Here is a 20,348-nt window from a genome sequence, read left to right on the forward strand (position 1 = left end):
ATTCAATTCCAGGAACGCGAGATCCGGAGCTTCCGTGAGAGAGCGGCGAGAATTCAGGAGCTGCTCGAGTGGGAGGAAGTCCCGCTGGAGTTACAGGTAAGGACCCGGTCTCCATGGCAACGAACTGAGCAGACACGAGCCTCAGGAGATGGGTCCCTTGGCCTTTGTCTTCTCTCTGTTTGTGTGAACATTTCCTTTCAGTCTTCGATTGTTTAGCTGCCAATTCCTGCCAATGTGTTTGTATACATGTGTGTCTTTGTGTGTGTGATTGGACATGTGTATGCTTGGACATGTGTGTCTTTGTCTGTGTGATTGGACATGTGTATGCTTGGACATGTGTGTCTTTGTCTGTGTGATTGGACATGTGTATGCTTGGGCATGTGTGTCTTTGTGTGTGTGATTGGACATGTGTATGCTTGGACATGTGTGTCTTTGTGTGTGTGATTGGACATGTGTATGCTTGGACATGTGTGTCTTTGTCTGTGTGTGTGATTGGACACGTTTGTGTTTGGACATGTGTGTGTTTGTGTGTGATTGGACATGTTTGTGTTTGGACACGTGTGTGTTTGGACATGTGTGTGTTTATATACGGATCTGTGTGTACACAGTTGTACGTGTGTTTTCTTTCTATCTATCTCAGTTTGTGATTCTGCCAGTACACGTCTCTCTGTTTGTCTTTCCCTCTCTCTCCCTTTCCTGTGTGCCTCTTCCCTCCCTCTCTCTGCCTCTTCCCTCCCTCGCTCGGCCTCTTCCTCCCTCCCTCTCCCTCCTCCCTCTCTCTCTCTCTGCCTCTCCCTCCCTCACTGTGCCCCTCCCTCTCTCTGTCTCTATCTCCTCTCTCCATCGGCCTCTCTCTCTCTGCCCCTTCCTCCCTCTGCCTCTTCCCTCCCTCTCTCGGCCTCTCCCTCCTCTCTCTCCCTCTCCCTCCTTCCTCCCTCTGCCTCTCCCTCCTCTCCCTGTCTCTGCCCCTCTCTCCCTCTCTCTGCCTCTTCCCTCCTGTCTTCTCCTCTCCCTCCATCCTCTCCCTCCCTCCTCTCTGCCCCTCCCTCCTCTCTCTCCTCCTCTCTCTGCCTCTCCCTCCTCTCCTGCCCTCCTCACTTCCTCTCTTTTCCTTTCTCTGCCTCTCCTTCCCTCCTCTCTCTCCTTCCATTACCTCCCTTTCCCTCTCTGTCTATTTTTAGTGCGTGTCTCTCTCATCGTCGAGCACACGTTGCGACTTGCTGAGGAGCTTCACGCCCTTGTGGTTACAGTTTGTTCTGCTGACGGTAAGTTATTCAGTGCGAAGAGGGAGTAGGATTAGCTGGGCCCATTGGCGAATGCAGCTGAACAGGTCCAAATCTGAGCCTGTCTATCTCCAACCCTGACCACGCCCTCCTCGACCCAAGCACGTAAAGCAGCCTGCATACAGAGCGGTGGATACCTACAGACAGGTAGGAGGAGGTCATAGTTTAGGATCACCAGGCAGAGTACCCGAGTGCTCACCTGTGGTATTGGAGTGAATGACGAGTACACTTTAAACAAGGTATAAGGACTCTTTGCTCACACCTGCTTTCTGTGGTATCGGCTCGTGACCCAGACTGTGAGTTCAAGTGGCAAGTTATGAAATTTGTACTCGAATAACTTGACAGTAGGGTCCGGCAGAGTAGTGGTTATGTTACTGGACCAGTAATACAGGGAACCAGGGTGGAATTTTCTCCAGGGAGGTGGGATCAGCTTGGGAATCCCAGTTTTTACAATTTATCTGCCCCATGCTCTAAACTGACACGTTTTTTTCCGGGGGAAATTCCGACCTGTGAATTCAAATCCCACCATAGGCAATTGGAGAAATTGAATTCAATTTTTAAAAATGTGGAATCAGTAAAATTGACCTTGAAGCTGTCGCTGAAAGCTCAACTGGTTAGATTCATCGAAGCTTACAGCACAGAAGGAGGCCATTCGGCCGGGCGGGACTGTGCTGGCTCTGTGAGAGAGCAGTCGTGGTCAGTCCCACACTTCCGTCTTTTATCCGTAACCCAGCAAGCTCCTTGTCCTCAACATAAGAACATAAGAAATAGGAGCAGGAGTAGGCCATACGGCCCCTCGATCCTGCTCCGCCATTCAATACGATCATGGCTGATCTGATCATGGACTCAGCTCCACTTCCCTGCCCACTCCCCATAACCCCTTATCCCCTTATCGTTTAAGAAACTATCTCTTTCTGTCTTAAATTTATTCAATGTCCCGGCTTCTACAGCTCTCTGAGGCAGAGAATTCCACAGATATACAACCCTCTGAGAGAAGAAATTCCTCCTCATCTCAGTTTTAAATGGGTGGCCCCTTATTCTAAGATCATGCCCTCTAGTTCTAGTCTCCCCCATCAGTGGAAACATCCTCTCTGCATCCACTTTGTCAAGCCCCCTTATAATCTTATACGTCTCGATAAGATCACCTCTCATCTTCTCAATTCCAATGAGTAGAGGCCCAACCTACTCAATCTTTCTTCATAAGTCAACCCCCTCATCCTGGAATCAACCTAGTGAACCTTCTCTGAACTGCCTCCAAAGCTAATACATCCTTTCGTAAATATGGAAACCAAAACTGCACGCAGTATTCCAGGTGTGGCCTCACCAATACCCTGTATAACTGTAGTAAGACTTCCCTGCTTTTATACTCCACCCCTTTTGCAATAAAGGCCAAGATATCATTGGCCTTCCTGATCACTTGCTGTACCTGAATACTATCCTTTTGAGTTTCATGCACAAGTACCCCCAGGTCCCGCTGTACTGCAGCACTTTGCAATCTTTCTCCATTTAAATAATAACTTGCTCTTTGATTTTTTTCTGCCAAAGTGCATGACCTCACACTTTCCATTATACTCCATCTGCAAAATTTTTGCCCACTCACTTAGCCTGTCTATGTCCTTTTGCAGATTTTGTGTGTCCTCCTCACACATTACTTTTCCTCCCATCTTTGTATCATTAGCAAACTTGGCTACGTTACATTCAGTCCCTTCTTCCAAGTCGTTAATATAGATTGTAAATAGTTGGGGTCCCAGCACTGATCCCTGTGGCACCCCACTAGTTACTGGTTGCCAACCAGAAAATGAACCATTTATCCTGACTCTCTGTTCTCTGTTCGTTAGCCAATCCTCGATCCATGCTAATATATTACCCCCAACCCCGTGAACTTTTATCTTGTGCAGTAACCTTTTATGTGGCACCTTGTCAAATGCCTTCTGGAAATCCAAATACACCACATCCACTGGTTCCCCTTTATCCACCCTGTTCGTTACATCCTCGAAGTCCCTGTCCAACTCTTGGCTCCCTTCCCGCCAACCCCCAGCCCCGGGGCCTGTTTATTTCTTTTTTTCTCCTTATCTCTAATGGCAGAAGGTCATTATCCCATGCACACCCTATCTCGACTAATGTTTTTCTAACTCCGGCAATTACCATTTGAATTCAGCCCATCATCCCTTTTGTCTCTCTAATCTCTCCTGTCCTCCACCCTGTCACAGACCTTCCCTTTTGTTCTTTCTTCCCCTCCCCCTTTCAGTGCTGGTTAAGAATCTGTTCTTTCCGCACACTCTCCAGTTCTGACGCAGGATCATCGACCCGAAACGTTAACTCTGTTTCTCTCTCCACAGATGCTGCCTGACCCGCTGAGATTTCCAGCATTTTCTGTTTTTATTCCAGATTCCAGCATCCGCAGTATTTTGCTTTTGTCCCCGTCCAACTCTCTCCCAAAATTAATGATGGAATGTCCTTCAGGGAAGTGAACCCATCATCCTTACCCAGTCTAACCTACACGTGACTCCAGTCCCACACTATGTGCTTGACCCTTAATGCCCTCTGAAGTGACCGGGCAAAGCCCCCATTAGTACCTTCTCAGAGTATAATGTGGGGAAATGTGAGGTTATTCACTTTGGTAGGAAGAATAGAAAAACAGAATATTTTTTATTGGTGTAAAGCTATTAAATGTTGGTGTTCAGAGAGATATGGGTGCCCTTGTACAGGAAACACAGATAGTTCGCATGCAAGTACAGCAAGCAATTAGAAAGGCAATGGCGTGTTGGTCTTTATTGCAAGGGGGGTTGGAGTACAAGAGTAAGGCAGTCTTACTACAGTTGTACAGGGCTTTGGCGAGACCGCACCTGTAGTACTGAGCACAGTTTTGGTCTCCTTATCTAAGGAAGGATATACTTGCCTTGGAAGCGTTGCATTGAAGGTTCACTAGATTAATCCCTAGGATGAGAGGGTTGCCCGATAGGAAGAGATTGGTAGATTGGGCTTATATTCTCTGGCGTTTAGAAGAATGAGAGGTAATCTCATTGAAATATGTAAGATTCTGAGGGGGGGGGGATTAACAGGGTAGATGCTGAGAGGTTGTTTCCCCCTGGCTGTAGTGTCTCAAACCAGGGGGCACAGTCTCAGGATAAGGGTTCAGCCATTTAAGACTGAGATAAGGAGGAATTTCTTCACTCAGAGGATTATGGATCTTTGGAATTCTCTAGCCCACAGGGCTGTGAATGCGCAGTCGTTGAGCATTTTCAAGGCTGAGATAGATAGAATTTTAGACTCTAGGGGAATCAAGGGATACAGGGATCGGACTGGAAACTGAAGTTGAGATCGAAGATCAGCCAGGATCTTATTGAGTGGTGGAGCAGGCTTGAAGGGCAGTAAGGCCTACTTCTGCTCCTAATTGTTATGTTCTTATGTGGCCCTTACAGCTAAAGGGATCAAGGGGTATGGAGAGAAAGCAGGAATGGGGTACTGAATTTGCATGATCAACCATGATCATATTGAATGGTGGTGCAGGCTCGAAGGGCCGAATGGCCTACTCCTGCATTTTCTATGTTTCTGTGTTTCTAATAAATATTTGGAAGTGCCCACTTCCCGAGAATGAATAAAGGTAATTGGCCATCGCCGTGAGGGGCCATGTTGTATCTGGTGGTGCACACCCTTTGCCGAGCCAGGATGCTGGTGTCTTTGTACCTACACCAGGAGATTGGCACGGCTATTAAATGTTGGTGGCCATGCCCACATGGCGATTTCGAGGCCCAGAGATGTCTCCTTCCTGCTCTGTACCCCAGGAGGCCATGGGTCCGCACCGTCAGGGCGTTCCCCTTGTGCTGTCATGCGGAAGTGTAAACGCCAGGCTACAACCTCACCGGCCCAAGGCGGGCAAACCCTGCACCTTTCACCTTTCATAATCTTTCCTCAAAAAGGTGGTGGAATCGACGGCAAGGAAGCAGATGGAGCGGACAAGCCTCACCAAAAACCAACTGAGTGCCAGGGAGGAGGAGCCAAGCAGGGGGCTGGGCCAGTCTTGCCCCAGTCTCGAGGCACAAAAAGCTTTCTTTGCCAATCATGGTGGAGCAGGCGACCCCAGAATCCTTCGCAACCCACAGGTAATTGCCTACTCGGTTCTATACACGCAAGTCTTCACACAGGTCCAAATCAAAGCAGGCTTGCATTCAGATCACTATTCAATGGGCTTCACATCCGATGAGCTACGCTGAGGTGTAAAACAAAGGGAGAACTTGCATTTCTATGGCGTCTCAGGATGTCCCAAAGTGCTTCACAGCCAATGCAGTAGTTTTGAAGTGTAGTCATTGTAGTAATGTAGGAAACAATGTGTAGTAACTTACTATATAGGTATAATGTCCGGAAACCTCGGGAGCGAGGCCATTCCTGTTTTCGGGTATTTCCGGATTTCGGAGCATTACATCTGACGGCCCGAATCCGGAAACCTTGGGGCCGGGCCATGCCGGGTTGCATATTGTTTAGGATTCCTGCTTGGAGAAAGGTATGTACAGCTTAAAAGTCCGGGAAATATTTCTGGACTCCTGACAACGACTCTTGCAATCTGAACACTGTTTGGTTTTCGGACCATTCCGGTTTTTGGAATTCCGGATTTCGGACGTGCTACCTGTATAGAACAAGGTGGCAGCCATGTTACTGCTGTTGGTTGAGGGAGGAATATTGTCCAGGACACTGGGGGGAACTCCCCTGCTCTTCTTTGAAATAGTGGGATCGAGTGGTACACAGTGGTGTTTGATTGAGGAACCCAGGAACATACAATCTTGCTTTCGAAAATATTTCCTCCTTGTAAACAAATCTCGCTTTTTTCTCCCTGGGATTTCCCCCTCCCCCTGAAGGTGCCAGTAGTTTAGGAACAGGAGGAGGCCCTTCAGCCCTTTGAGCCCATTCCGCCATGCAATCAGATCATGGCTGATCTGTACCCACCCTATCAACTTCTTTAATAATTTTTAACACCTTACTTAGATCACGCCTTAATCTATACTCAAGGGAATACAAGCCTACTCTATGCAACCCATGCCCGTAATTTAACCCATTGAACCTCGGTATCATGGTGAATCTAGCTGAGGTTCAATCCCATGCGCACTCCTAATATCAGCATGTTATTGGGGGATTTATTGGAATCGTGCAGTCACCTGATGCTTCATTCTCGTCAGGGGTCGCTAGTTGGCGATCAGAAGATGGAAGCCCACCTCATTTCGCCATGCCAAGTGTAACGTCCTGACTGGAACTCCACCAGAGATCAGCCAGTTCAACCTAAACCTGGGATGGGACCTGGGAACCCCTCTGGTCTGCATAGCTCAGTAGCACAGCATGCAACTGCTGACCAACACAGCAACAACTTGCATTTCTATAGCACCTTTTACGTTAAGTCAAATGTCCAAAGACACCTCACAATAATTGACACCGAGCCACAAAAGGAGATATTAGGATGGGTGAGGCAGGTTTTAAGGAGTGTCTTAAAGGAAGAAAGAGAGGTAGAGAGGCGGAGAGGTTTAGGGAGGGAGTTCCAGAGCTTGGGGCCCAGGCAGCTGAAGGCACGGCCACCGATGGTGGAGCGATTAAAATCGGGGATGCTCAAGAGGGCAGAATTAGAGGAGCTCAGAGATCTTGCAGGGTTGCAAGGCTGGAGGAGATTACAGAGACCGGGAGGAGCGAGCCCATGGAAGGATTAGAAAACAAGAATGAGAATTTCAAAAGTACTTTGTTGGTTTTAAAGCATTTTGGGCCGTCCTGAGGTTGTGAAAGGCACAATAGAAATACAAGTCTTCCTTTCTGACTTGTCGGGGTGGGAGGGGGGGTGGGGCGGGGCGGGGGGTGGGGGGGAACCCTCTGTCCAATGTCCCTCCCCCTCCCCGAGCGTTATTGTGAGCCAGTGAAGGCCGGCGAGCACAGGGGGGAGGTGTAGAACCCATTTCCTGAAGGGACACAGATCTTCACTTTCAAATGTTACAGCCCCGGGCTAGAGCGAGAGGACAGTTTACTCTCGAACACCCGAGGGGGGTTGGGGGAGGGGTGGGGTGGGGGTGGGGGCGTTCTCCGACAGCTCAGCTGCTCCACCGGGGGGGGGGGGGGTTACACCAGTAGGTGTTGCGCTAAAATCCGCTTCGCTTTCACAGGGTGAACTGCCTGCCTCAGGTTCCAGGGTCGGAGATCAGCAGCATTCCCAATGCAGCCCAGGTGAGCTCGAGGAGCTGGAGTGCAGCAGGGAAGATCCCGTGGCTTCCAGCGATGATGAGGCCACGCCCACAGCGGAGGAACTGCCACAGGTAACGGTCACACCCTTTAATATACCAATTAACAGTACGCAGCATGGCTTATGATTTTCCCAGGTTTTTTCTCCCTAAATAGGCCTGGGTTTTTATCTGGTTTTTGCCGCTACCAGGAGATCACACGGCTCCGGTTGGGGTGGAGTGTAGAATGTTTCAGTGCAAGGGGTGTCGCAGTTGTGTGAGGCGGACTGGTTGGGCCTGGGTGCTCTTTACCTTTCCGCCATTGCTCATAGGTTTATATGTAACCTTCAGGGCTGCTGACCGAGGGCCATGCGGCTCTTTGTCGGCCGGTGGGACACGATGGGCCGGAATGGCCTCCTTCTGCGCTGTAAATTTCTATGTTTCTACAATCATAAAATCATCGAATCATACATCACAGATGGAGGCCATTCGGCCCATCGTGCTTATATATATCAATGTATTGGGGCTGAAATTGCGGTCGGGCGCTTCTTTCGATCAAACGCCTCCGACTTGAAACATTTCTACGAAAGTAGCTGGTGGTCCCAGAGGCGCCCCGGATTCCGGTGGGGGGGGGGGAGACCTTCTCTTCCCACGCTGCAGAGCCCGCTCCCGTCCTCCAGGTTCCCACGGAGACGGTGCAGTCACGTGTGACTGCTCAGCCAATCAGGTACAGTATTCCACAGCTTTCTCATTAATAGCACTGGGAACTCCGTATCTACGCGGTCTTAATGAGAAAAAAATATATACTAAACGCATGTAATAAAAAATAAAAAAACACACCTCACATAATTAAAATTAATTGTAATTAAAGTTAATAAATATCATAGAGAAATTTGTTTTCCAAATTTTAAAAAAGTTTAAAAAATTATGCTTAAAAATAAATGTAACGTAGTTGGCATGGTTTTTAAAAATAATATGTGTGTTTTTAAATTTAATTAAATTATATTTTTGTATGTTTTTAAACACTTACGCCTGTAACAGTAGGCTATGTGCCTGCTTTTGTCAGGCGCAAAAGTTTTGAGGACATTTGCTGGGCAAGATATGGGTAAATCCCGCAATCCTGCCCGTGTGAATATCCTCGCTCCCAAGATCCGGAGGATCTGTCGAGCTCCAGCTTGACAGATCGGAAAAACTGGTTTTCAGCGAATGCGCGTTGTGCTCTGAAAACCGGCTTTTGTGATGTCTTCTCAGGTCCATACTGCTGTGTATGGAGAAAGAGTCAGACTGAACACTGTGAGCTCAAAGTAAAATGTGACCTTAGTCTTTTATTGCAAGTCTCCAGAGTGCCTCTCCAATCTGTGAAGCCTCCTTAAATACCTATGCTCCCAATGAATTATGGGATCCCTTGGGACTCCAGGGGATGAGCCCTCTGGTGGCTGTACAGAGTAAATACAAGTCCACATATATAACAACACACCCCCCCCCAAAGTCAATAGTGTAACTATTTACAATGTGAGTCGATCTGGGGCCCTTCTTGCCCTGATTGATCACCTCGGTGTGAAAGCTGGTGTTGTTGGATCATTTGTTGGGCCCTGTGCAGCTGGCCTTGCTGGGCTGCCTGGTGTGTTGGGCCCTGCTGGGCTGCTGTGGATGATGGGTTCTGCTTTATGGTCAACCGTGGTGCCGGTTGCCACTGGTGTGTATGTTGGGGGATCAAAAAAGGTAGGGCCCAAGGTGGGTTGCTCAGGATAGTCCGTGAATCTGAGTTTGATTTGTTCCAAGTGTTTCCGGTGAATGAGTCCATTTGAAAGTTTGACCCGAAACACCCTGCTCCTCTCTTTGGCCACAACAGTGCCGGGAAGCCACTTGGGACCTTGTCCATAATTTAATACAATTACAGGATCATTGATTTCAATCTCGCGTGACACATTTGCGCTATCATGGTATGCACTTTGTTGAAGCCGCCTGCTCTCTACCTGTTCATGTAGATCAGGGTGAACTAACGAGAGCCTTGTCTCAAGTGCTCTTTTCATGAGCAGTTCAGCAGGTGGGATCCCAGTGAGTGAGTGGGGTCTCGTGCGGTAGCTAAGCAGGACTCGGGATAGGCGAGTCTGCAGTGAGCCTTCAGTTACCCTCTTCAAGCCTTGCTTGATGGTTTGCACTGCTCTCTCTGCCTGACCATTGGTTTAAACGGGACAGGTGTGACATGTTTGATGCTGTTAACTGAATTCTTTGAACTCAGCACTGGTAAAACATGGTCCGTTGTCGCTCACCAGGACATCGGGTAAGCCCTGTGTGGCAAAGATGGCCCGCAGGCTTTCAGTAGTGGCAGCGGACGTGCTAGCTGACATTATCTCACATTCAATCCACTTGGAGTACGCATCTACAACCACAAGGAACATTTTACCCAAGAACGGGCCTGCATAGTCGATGTGTACCCTAGACCACAGTTTGGAGGGCCAAGACCATAAACTTAGCGGCGCCTCCCTGGGTACATTGTTTAACTGCGAGCATATATTACATCTGTGAACGCAGGACTCTAAGTCCGCATTGATACCGGACCACCACACGTGGGATCTGGTTATCGCTTTCATTATTACGATGCCTGGGTGGGTACTGTGGAGGTCATTGATGAAGGTGTCTCTGCCCTTCTTGGGGACCACTACAGATCGCCCCAGAGAAGGCAGTCTGCCTGTATAGACATTTCATCTTTGCGCCGCTGGAACGGCTTTATCTCTTCCTGCATTTCCACTGGGACACTGGACCAGCTCCCGTGAAGCATACAGCTTTTGACTAGAGATAATAAGGGGTCCTGGCTTGTCCAGGTTTTGATCTGCCGGGCAGTGACAGGTGATTCACTCTCAAATGCTTCCATAACCATGGCTAGATCTGCGAGCTGCGCCATTTCCACACCCATGATGGGCAATGGCAGCTAACTGAGAGCATTGGCGCAGTTTTCTGTGCCTGGCCTGTGGCGAATGGCGTAGTTGTATGCGGACAACGTGAGCGCCCATCTCTGGATGCGGGCCGATGCGTTGGTATTTATCCCTTTACTCTCGGAAAACAAGGATATAAGTGGCTTATGGTCAGTTTCCAATTCGAATTTTAACCCAAACAGGTATTGATGCATTTTCTTTACCCCATAGACACACGCTAACGCTTCTTTCTCAATCATGCTGTAGGCTCTCTCAGCCTTAGACAGATTCCTGGAAGCAACCGGTTGCAGTTTCCCGAAATCATTAGCTTGTTGCAATACACACCTGACGCCATATGACGACGTATCACATGGATCATACAACACAAGCAATTTGTTTGAGCATAACAATTTTCTCGATTTTACAAAGGCATTTTCTTGGCTATTGCCCAAAATCTATGATGGACTGGCTCGCGCCCGTGTCCAGCTCCATTGACACCGGGAGTCCATTTAGTTCAACATTCAACATTATCGGGTGACAATTCGCGGTGAATGTGTGCACCCCATGTACCTCTGCCTCCTCTATCTGAGGCTCTGGTTCGTCATGGTCCTCCTCTGCAACATGGTGGTTTGCAGGTTTAACAGGCTTTGCAGCTCGCGTGCACACTCGTTGGAGGTATCCCATTGTTCCACAGCCCTTGCAAACGTACTCTTTGAATCGGCATGAATGGAAATGATGATCACCCTTGCAGCGCCAACAAGGTGTTAATGGCCTTGCATTCATCACCCTTGATGGTGGACTCAGACATCTGCGGACGTGTAGCTGCAGGTATGTGTGACCTGCCCTGTACGTTACAATTCGAAAAAAAACATCCCTTTGTTCACAGTACCTGTAGCAGCACTTGTGTGCTGAGAGATTTGCTTCGTATTGTCACTGGTGGCAATGAACGCCTGGACTATCGCTATGGCCTTACTCAAGGTTGGGGTCTCTACAGTCAAAAGTTTGCGAAGTATGGTTTCGTGGCCAATGCCAAGTACGAAAAAGTCTCTGAGCATGTGCTCCAAATGTCCTTCAAATTCGCAATGTCCTGCAAGGCGTCTTAGCTCGGCGACATAACTCGCCACTTCCTGGCCTTCAGACCTTTTGTAGGTGTAGAACTGATACCTCGCCATCAGAACGCTTTCCTTCGGGTCCAAATGCTCTCGGACCAGTGTGCACAAATCGTCATACGATTTCTCCGTGGGTTTCGCTGGAGTGAGCAGATTCTTCATGAGGCCATACGTTGGTGCCCCACAGACCGTGAGGAGGATCGCCCTTCATTTGGCAGCATTCTCTTCCCCATCTAGCTCGTTGCCCATGAAGTATTGGTCGAGTCGTTCCACAAAGATTTCCCAATCATCTCCCTCCGAAAATTTCTCCAGGATGCCCACTGTTCTCTGCATCTTTGGGTTCGCTATCTGTATCTCGTCGCCAGTTGTTGTGTATGGAGAAAGAGTCAGGCTGAACACTATGAGCTCAAAGTAAAGTTCGGGTTGGAAATCGGTGGTTAGTGGTGTGCCACAGGGATCGGTGCTGGGACCACAACTGTTTACAATATACATAGATGACCTGGAAGAGGGGACAGAGTGTAGTGTAACAAAATTTGCAGATGACACAAAGATTCGTGGGAAAGTGGGTTGTGTAGAGGACACAGAGAGGCTGCAAAGAGATTTGGATAGGTTAAGCGAATGGGCGAAGGTTTGGCAGATGGAATACAATGTCGGAAAGTGTGAGGTCATCCACCTTGGGGAAAAAAAGTAGTGAAAGGGAATATTATTTGAATGAGGAGAAATTACAACATGCTGAGATGCAGAGGGACCTGGGGGTCCTTGTGCATGAATCCCAAAAAGTTAGTTTGCAGGTGCAGCAGGTAATCAGGAAGGCGAATGGAATGTTGGCCTTCATTGCGAGAGGGATGGAGTACAAAAGCAGGGAGGTCCTGCTGCAACTGTATAGGATATTGGTAAGGCCGCACCTGGAGTACTGCGTGCAGTTTTGGTCACCTTACTTAAGGAAGGATATACTGGCTTTGGAGGGGGGTACAGAGACGATTCACTAGGCTGATTCCGGAGATGAGGGGGTTACCTTATGATGATAGATTGAGTAGACTGGGTCTTTACTCGTTGGAGTTCAGAAGGATGAGGGGTGATCTTATAGAAACATTTAAAATAATGAAAGGGATAGACAAGATAGAGGCAGAGAGGTTGTTTCCACTGGTGGGGGAGACTAGAACTAGGGGGCACAGCCTCAAAATACGGGGGAGCCAATTTAAAACCAAGTTGAGAAGGAATTTCTTCTCCCAGAGGGTTGTGAATCTGTGGAATTCTCTGCCCAAGGAAGCAGTTGAGGCTAGCTCATTGAATGTATTCAAATCACAGATAGATAGATTTTTAACCAATAAGGGAATTAAGGGTTACGGGGAGAGGGCGGGTAAGTGGAGCTGAGTCCACGGCCAGATCAGCCATGATCTTGTTGAATGGCGGAGCAGGCTTGAGGGGCTAGATGGCCGACTCCTGTTCCTAATTCTTATGTTCTTATGTTCTTATGTGACCTTAGTCTTTTATTGCAGGTCTCCAGAATGCCTCTCGAACCTCTGAAGCCTCCTTAAATACCTGTGCTCTCAAGGGATTATGGGTTCCTTGGGACTCCAGGGGATGAGCACTCTGGGCGCTACAAGTAAATACAAGTCCACATATATAACACATACACACTCCGCACACACTCCGTACCGACCCAGGGAGGCTGCGATTTCCAGGCCATAGTTTGCAGCACTAAGTTTCCCCACTCAGTACTTCCAACATCAACAACAACTCGCATTTATATAGCGCCTTTAACGTAGTTAACGTAATTTTACAAAATTTGACATCTAGCCACATAAGGATATTAGGGCAGGCTTGGTCAAACAGGCAGGGTTTAATGAGTGTCTTAAAGGAGGAGAGCGAGGCGGAGAGGTTTAGGGAGGGAATTCCAGAGTTTGAGGCCCATGTAGTTGAAGGCACGGCCGCCAATTGTGGAGCAATTAAAATCAGGGATGTTCATAGAAACATAGGAAATAGGTGCAGGAGTAAACCATTCGGCCCTTCGAGCCTGCACCGCCTTTCAATGAGTTCATGGCTGAACATGCAACTTCAGTACCCCATTCCTGCTTTCTCGCCATACCCTTTGATCCCCCTAGAAGTAAGGACTTCATCTAACTCCTTTTTGAATATATTTAGTGAATTGGCCCCAACCACTTTCTGTGGTAGAGAATTTCACAGGTTCACCACTCTCTGGGTGAAGAAGTTTCTCCTCATCTCGGTCCTAAATGGCTTACCCCTTATCCTTGGACTGTGACCCCTGGTTCTGGACTTCCCCAACATTGGGAACATTCTTCCTGCATCTAACCTGTGTAACCCCATCAAAATTTTAAATGTTTCTATGAGATCCCCTCTCATTCTTCTGAACTCCAGTGAATACAAGCCCAGTTGATCCAGTCTTTCTTGATAAGTCAGTCCCGCCATCCCGGGAATCAATCTGGTGAATCTTCGCTGCCTCATTAGCAAGAATGTCCTTCCTCAAGTTAGGAGACCAAAACTGTTTACAATACTCCAGGTGTGGCCTCATCAAGGCCCTGTACAACTGTAGTAACACCTCCCTGCCCCTGTACTCAAATCCCCTCGCTATGAAGGCCAACATGCTATTTGCTTTCTTAACCGCCTGCTGTACCTGCATGCCAACCTTCAATGACTGATGTACCATGACACCCAGGTCTCGTTGCACCTCCCCTTTTCCTAATCTGTCACCATTCAGATAATAGTCTGTCTCTCTGTTTTTACCACCAAAGTGGATAACCTCACATTTATCCACATTATACTTCATCTGCCATGCATTTGCCCACTCACCTAACCTATCCAAGTCACTCTGCAGCCTCATAGCATCCTCCTCGCAGCTCACGCTGCCACCCAACTTAGTATCATCCACAAATTTGGAGATACTACATTTAATCCCCTCGTCTAAATCATTAATGTACAATGTAAACAGCTGGGGCCCCAGCACAGAACCTTGCGGTACCCCACTAGTCACTGCCTGCCATTCTGAAAAGTCCCCATTTACTCCTACTCTTTGCTTCCTGTCTGACAACCAGTTCTCAATCCATGTCAGCACACTACCCCCAATCCCATGTGCTTTAACTTTGCACATTAATCTCTTGTGTGGGACCTTGTCGAAAGCTTTCTGAAAGTCCAAATATACCACATCAACTGGTTCTCCTTTGTCCACTCTACTGGAAACATCCTCAAAAAATTTGTCAAGCATGATTTCCCTTTCACAAATCCATGCTGACTTGGACCTATCATGTCACCTCTTTCCAAATGCGCTGCTATGACATCCTTAATAATTGATTCCATCATTTTACCCACTACTGATGTCAGGCTGACCGGTCTATAATTCCCTGTTTTCTCTCTCCCTCCTTTTTTAAAAAGTGGGGTTACATTGGCTATCCTCCACTCCATAGGAACTGGAATGTTGGAAAATGACTGTCAACGCATCTGCTATTTCCAAGGCCACCTCCTTAAGTACTCTGGGATGCAGACCATCAGGCCCTGGGGATTTATCGGCCTTCAATCCCATCAATTTCCCCAACACAATTTCCCGACTAATAAGGATTTCCCTCAGTTTCTCCTCCTTACTAGACCCTCTGACCCCTTTTATATCCGGAAGGTTATTTGTGTCCTCCTTAGTGAATACTGAACCAAAGTACTTGTTCAATTGGTCCGCCATTTCTTTGTTCCCCGTTATGACTTCCCCTGATTCTGACTGTAGGGGAAGACGTTTGTCTTTACTAACCTTTTTCTCTTTACATATGTATAGAAACTTTTGCAGTCCGTCTGAATGTTCCCTGCAAGCTTCCTCTCGTATTCTATTTTCCCTGCCCTAATCAAACCCTTTGTCCTCCTCTGCTGAGTTCTCAATTTCTTCCAGTCCCCGGGTTCACTGCTATTTCTGGCCAATTTGTATGCCACTTCCTTGGCTTTAATACTATCCCTGATTTCCCTTGATAGCCACGGTTGAGCCACCTTCCCTTTTTTATTTTTACGCCAGACAGGGATGTACAACTGTTGTAGTTCATCCATGCGATCTCTAAATGTCTGCCATTGCCCATCCACAGTCAACCCCTTAAGTATCATTCGCCAATCTATCCTAGCCAATTCATGCCTCATACCTTCAAAGTTACCCTTCTTTAAGTTCTGGACCATGGTCTCTGAATTAACTGTTTCATTCTCCATCCTAATGTAGAATTCCACCATATTATGGTCACTCTTTCCCAAGGGGCCTCACACAACGAGATTGCTAATTAATCCTCTCTCATTACACAACACCCAGTCTAAGATGGCCTCCCCCCTAGTTGGTTCCTCGACATATTGGTCTAGAAAACCATCCCTTATGCACTCCAGGAAATCCTCCTCCACCGTATTGCTTCCAGTTTGGTTAGCCCAATCTATGTGCATATTACAGTCACCCATGATAACTGCTGCACCTTTATTGCATGCACCCCTAATTTCCTGTTTGATGCCCTCCCCAACATCACTACTACTGTTTGGAGGTTAACTCCCACTTACGTTTTTTGCCCTTTGGTGTTCTGCAGCTCTACCCATATAGATTCCACATCATCCAAGCTAATGTCCTTCCTAACTATTGCATTCATCTCCTCTTTAACCAGCAATGCTACCCCACCTCCTTTTCCTTTTATTCTATCCTTCCTGAATGTTGAAAACCCTTGGATGTTGAGTTCAAGAGGGGCAGAATTAGAGGAGCGCAGAGCTCCAACCTAACTCCAGTAGTGAGAATGTGTTGTTTACCGGCCTTCAGCCAGTTTCTTAGCCATGCCCAGTGTTTACCTGAATCCCCACAGCTTTGAATTGAATTAGCAGCCTCTCGTGTGGAACTTCATCGAAAACCTTTTGGAAGTCGAGGCTTACCGGGTCAGGGAACTTCCCCCAGTCCTGGGTTACTATTTCTCAAAGAGTTCGAGGAGTTGGGTCACACTGATCGATGTTAGCCAGGATATTGTTCTGCAGACAATCCTCATGTTTACTCCTGATAATCCACTTTGTTAGTTTACATGGAATGGCAGACTGATCGTTCTATGGTTTCCTGTATATGTTTTATGCCCTTTTTTGACTGCGATCACCGTTTTAGTCTGTTTCCAACCTACTGGCACTTCTCCAGTCTCCATTGACTCCTTCAAAATGATCTCCTCTGAGTCTCTCTCAGCACTCTGAGACAAATAGTGCCTATTCCTGGAGATTTATTTGCCTGGAGCCCTTTTAGCGTGTCTGTGAGTTCCATCTCAATTATAATGAAGTGATCAGTTTTACTGGGGATATCTTTGTCTGGAGACGGAATGTTGTTCATAGGCTACAGTAACCCCAGACGGTGCTGTAATAACCTGAGACGAGGCTGTAATAACCCCAGACAGTACTATAATATTCCCAGACGGGGCTGTAGTAACCCCAGACTGGGCTGTAATAATCCCAGATGGGGCTGTAGTAACCCCAGATGGTGATGTAATAATCCCAGACGGTGAAGTAATAACCCCAGACGGTGAAGTAATAACCCCATACGGTGCTGTAATAACCCCAGGCGGGGCTGTAATAACCTCAGAGGGTGCTGTAATAACTACAGAGGGTGATGTAATAACCCCAGACGGGGCTGTAATAACCTCAGATAGGGCTGTAATAATCACAGAGGGTGATGTAATAACCCCAGACGGGGCTGCAAAAACCGCAGATGGGGCTGTAATAACCTCAGATGGGGCTGTAATAATCACAGAGGGTGATGTAATAACCCCAGACGGGGCTGCAAAAACCGCAGATGGGGTTGTAATAATCCCAGACGGGGCTGTAATAACCCCAGATGGGGTTGTAATACCGCAGAGGGTGATGTAATAACCCCAGACGGGGCTGTAATAACCCTAGACGGGGCTGTAATAACCCTAGACGGGGCTGTAATAACCCCAGTCGGTGATGTAATAACCCCAGACGGTGATGTAATAACCCCAGACGGTGATGTAATAATCCCAGATGGTGCTGTAATAACTCCAGGCGGTGATGTAGGAACCGCAGATGGTTCTGTAGTAATCACAGATACTTGTTTTTCTTCCCCAGCTGACAATTGAACAAACGAATCCGACCGAACTTGAGATTCTTCGAACAAGCATGAGCACAAAACTGACGGAGGTTGAACGACGGGTGCAATTGTTGCGGGATATTCCTCCAACATTTAACGTCCCCACCGTTCAACAGCAGCTGGAGGAGCTGGAGGTAGCGTTGGTACCTGCAGTCGGCTAACTGTCTAGACATGACACCATGCATTGAGTGTCAGGACCGAGAGATTGAGCATTTCCTCGCTCGGGGAGTGGGTGGGTTCAGGGTCACGGTGAGAGTCGGGTTTATGGGTTACGGTGGGAGTTGGGGTTCAGGGGTCACGGTGGGAGTGGGGGTTCAGGGGTCACGGTGGGAATAGGGTTCAGGGGTCACAGTGGGAGCAGTGTTCAGGGGTCACAGTGAGAGTAGGATTCAGGGGTCACAGTGGGAATGGGGTTCAGGGGTCACGGTGGGAGTGGGGTTCAGGGGTCACGGTGGGAGTAGGGTTCAGGGGCCACGGTGGGTGTAGGGTTCAGGGGTCACGGTGGGAGTAGGGTTCAGGGGTCATAGTGGGAGTGGAGTTCAGAGGTCACGGTGGGAGTGGGGTTCAGGGGTCTCGATGGGCTTGAGGTTCAGGGATCATGGTGGGAGTGGGATTCGGGGGTCACGGTGGGAGTGGGGTTCAGGGGTCATGTTGGGGGTAGTGTTCTGGGGTCACGGTAGGCGGACGGTTCAGGGGTCATGTTGGCGGTAGGGCTCTGGGGTCACGGTAGGAGTACGGTTCAGGGGTCATGGTGGGAATGGGGTTCAGGGGTCACGGTGGGAGAGGTGTTCAGGGTTCACAGTGAGAGTGGGGTTAAGGGGTCACGGTGGGAGTGGAGTTCCGGGATCACGGTGGGAGTGGAGTTCCGGGATCACGGTGGGAGAGGTGTTCAGGGTTCACAGTGAGAGTGGGTTTAAGGGGTCACGGTGGGAGTGGGGTTAAGGGGTCACGGTGGGAGTGGAGTTCCGGGGTCACGGTGGGGGTATTGATGTTACGTTGAATGCGGGAGTTCACATCGCAGCTTCCCTTTTCCTTTGCCCGTTTTCAGGAGCTCCGCGTCGACCTTGAGCGAAGCCATGACCCGTGCACCGAAGGGCAGCGCCCCAGAGACGTGGACCTGCGTCGCCGGCAGCGCGAGGTGACTGAGGAGGTGACGGCCGCTAAAAGACGCAGAGAATCTGAGCTGCTCCAGATCGAAGGGTATCGGAGCAAACTGTGTGCCGCCAAATGCCTGTTGGAAAAGCTCGTGGCTGAGCAAGAGAACGCAGATAAGTGAGTAGTGCCAAGAGGGTGGAGCCGACCTGTCCTGGCCTAAACCAGTGGTAAATAATCACAAAACAACACAGTCATCATTATGGCAGCCCATGTGTGTGTAGCAGAGGTTATAACACTCTTAGAAACACAGAAACATAGAAAATAGGTGCAGGAGTAGGCCATTCGGCCCTTCGAGCCTGCACCACCATTCAATAAGATCATGGCTGATCATTCCCTCAGTACCCCTTTCCTGCTTTCTCTCCATACCCCTTGATCCCTTTAGCCGTAAGTGCCATATCTAACTCCCTCTTGAATATATCCAATGAACCATGGTGTGAGCCATGGCTCAGTGCAAGCACTCTCGCCTCCTGAGTTAGAAGCTTCACTCCTGACACTCCCAGTGCAGTACTGAGGGAGTGCCGCACTGTCGGAGGGGCAGTACTGAGGGAGTGTTGCACTGTCGGAGGGGCAGTACTGAGGGAGTGCTGCACTGTCAGAGGGGCAGTACTGAGGGAGCGCGGCACTGTCGGAGGGGCAGTACTGAGGGAGCGCCGCACTGTCGGAGGGGCAGTACTGAGGGAGCGCTGCACTGTCGGAGGGGCAGTACTGAGGGAGCGCCGCACTGTCGGAGGGGCAGTACTGAGGGAGCGCCGCACTGTCGGAGGGGCAGTACTGAGGGAGCGCCGCACTGTCGGAGGGGCAGTACTGAGGGAGCGCGGCACTGTCGGAGGGGCAGTACTGAGGGAGCGCCGCACTGTCGGAGGAGCAGGACTGAGGAAGCGCTGCACTGTCGGAGGGGCAGTACGGAGGGAGTGCTGCACTGTCGGAGGGGCAGTACTGAGGGAGCGCTGCACTGTCGGAGGGGCAGTACTGAGGGAGTACTGTACTGTCGGAGGGGCAGTCCTGAGGGAGCGCGGCACTGTCGGAGGGGCAGTACTGAGGGAGCGCCGCACTGTCGGAGGAGCAGGACTGAGGGAGTGCTGCACTGTCGGAGGGGCAGTACTGAGGGAGCGCGGCACTGTCGGAGGGGCAGTACTGAGGGAGCGCCGCACTGTCGGAGGAGCAGGACTGAGGGAGTGCTGCACTGTCGGAGGGGCAGTACTGAGGGAGCGCTGCACTGTCGGAGGGGCAGTACTGAGGGAGTGCTGCACTGTCGGAGGTGTCGTCTTGTGGATGAGACGCTAAACCGAGGCCCCATCTGCTCTCTCAGGTGGCTGTAAAAAATTCCATGGCACTATTCAAAGAGCTGGGGAGGTCTCTCCTATGCCCTGGCCAATATTTATCCCTCAACCATCATCACCAAAACAACAGATTATCTGGCAATTGTCTCATTGCTGTTTGTAGGAGCTTGCTGTGCATAAATTGATTTGCTGCATTCCAACAGTGACTATCGTTCAAAAGTACTTCTTTGGCTGTAAAGCACTTTGGGACATTCTGAGGCTGTGGAAAGGTGCTGTAGAAATGCAAGTTCTTTCTTTAGTTCCAAGAATAACAACTAATTG

General features: G+C 49.1%; 1 long non-coding RNA gene across 1 annotated transcript; it reads left to right on the plus strand.

Annotated features, from left to right (window-relative positions):
- The first annotated feature begins 7,490 nt into the window (after window positions 1-7,490).
- LOC139262418 (uncharacterized) lies at window positions 7,491-18,684 on the plus strand. The gene is made up of 3 exons (XR_011592970.1): window positions 7,491-7,567; window positions 17,571-17,726; window positions 18,641-18,684. It is a non-coding gene; the product is annotated as an uncharacterized lncRNA (long non-coding RNA).
- The last annotated feature ends 1,664 nt before the right edge of the window (window positions 18,685-20,348 follow it).

The sequence above is a fragment of the Pristiophorus japonicus genome, chromosome 4 (genome assembly GCF_044704955.1).
Source record: "Pristiophorus japonicus isolate sPriJap1 chromosome 4, sPriJap1.hap1, whole genome shotgun sequence".
Lineage (NCBI taxonomy): Eukaryota > Metazoa > Chordata > Chondrichthyes > Pristiophoridae > Pristiophorus > Pristiophorus japonicus.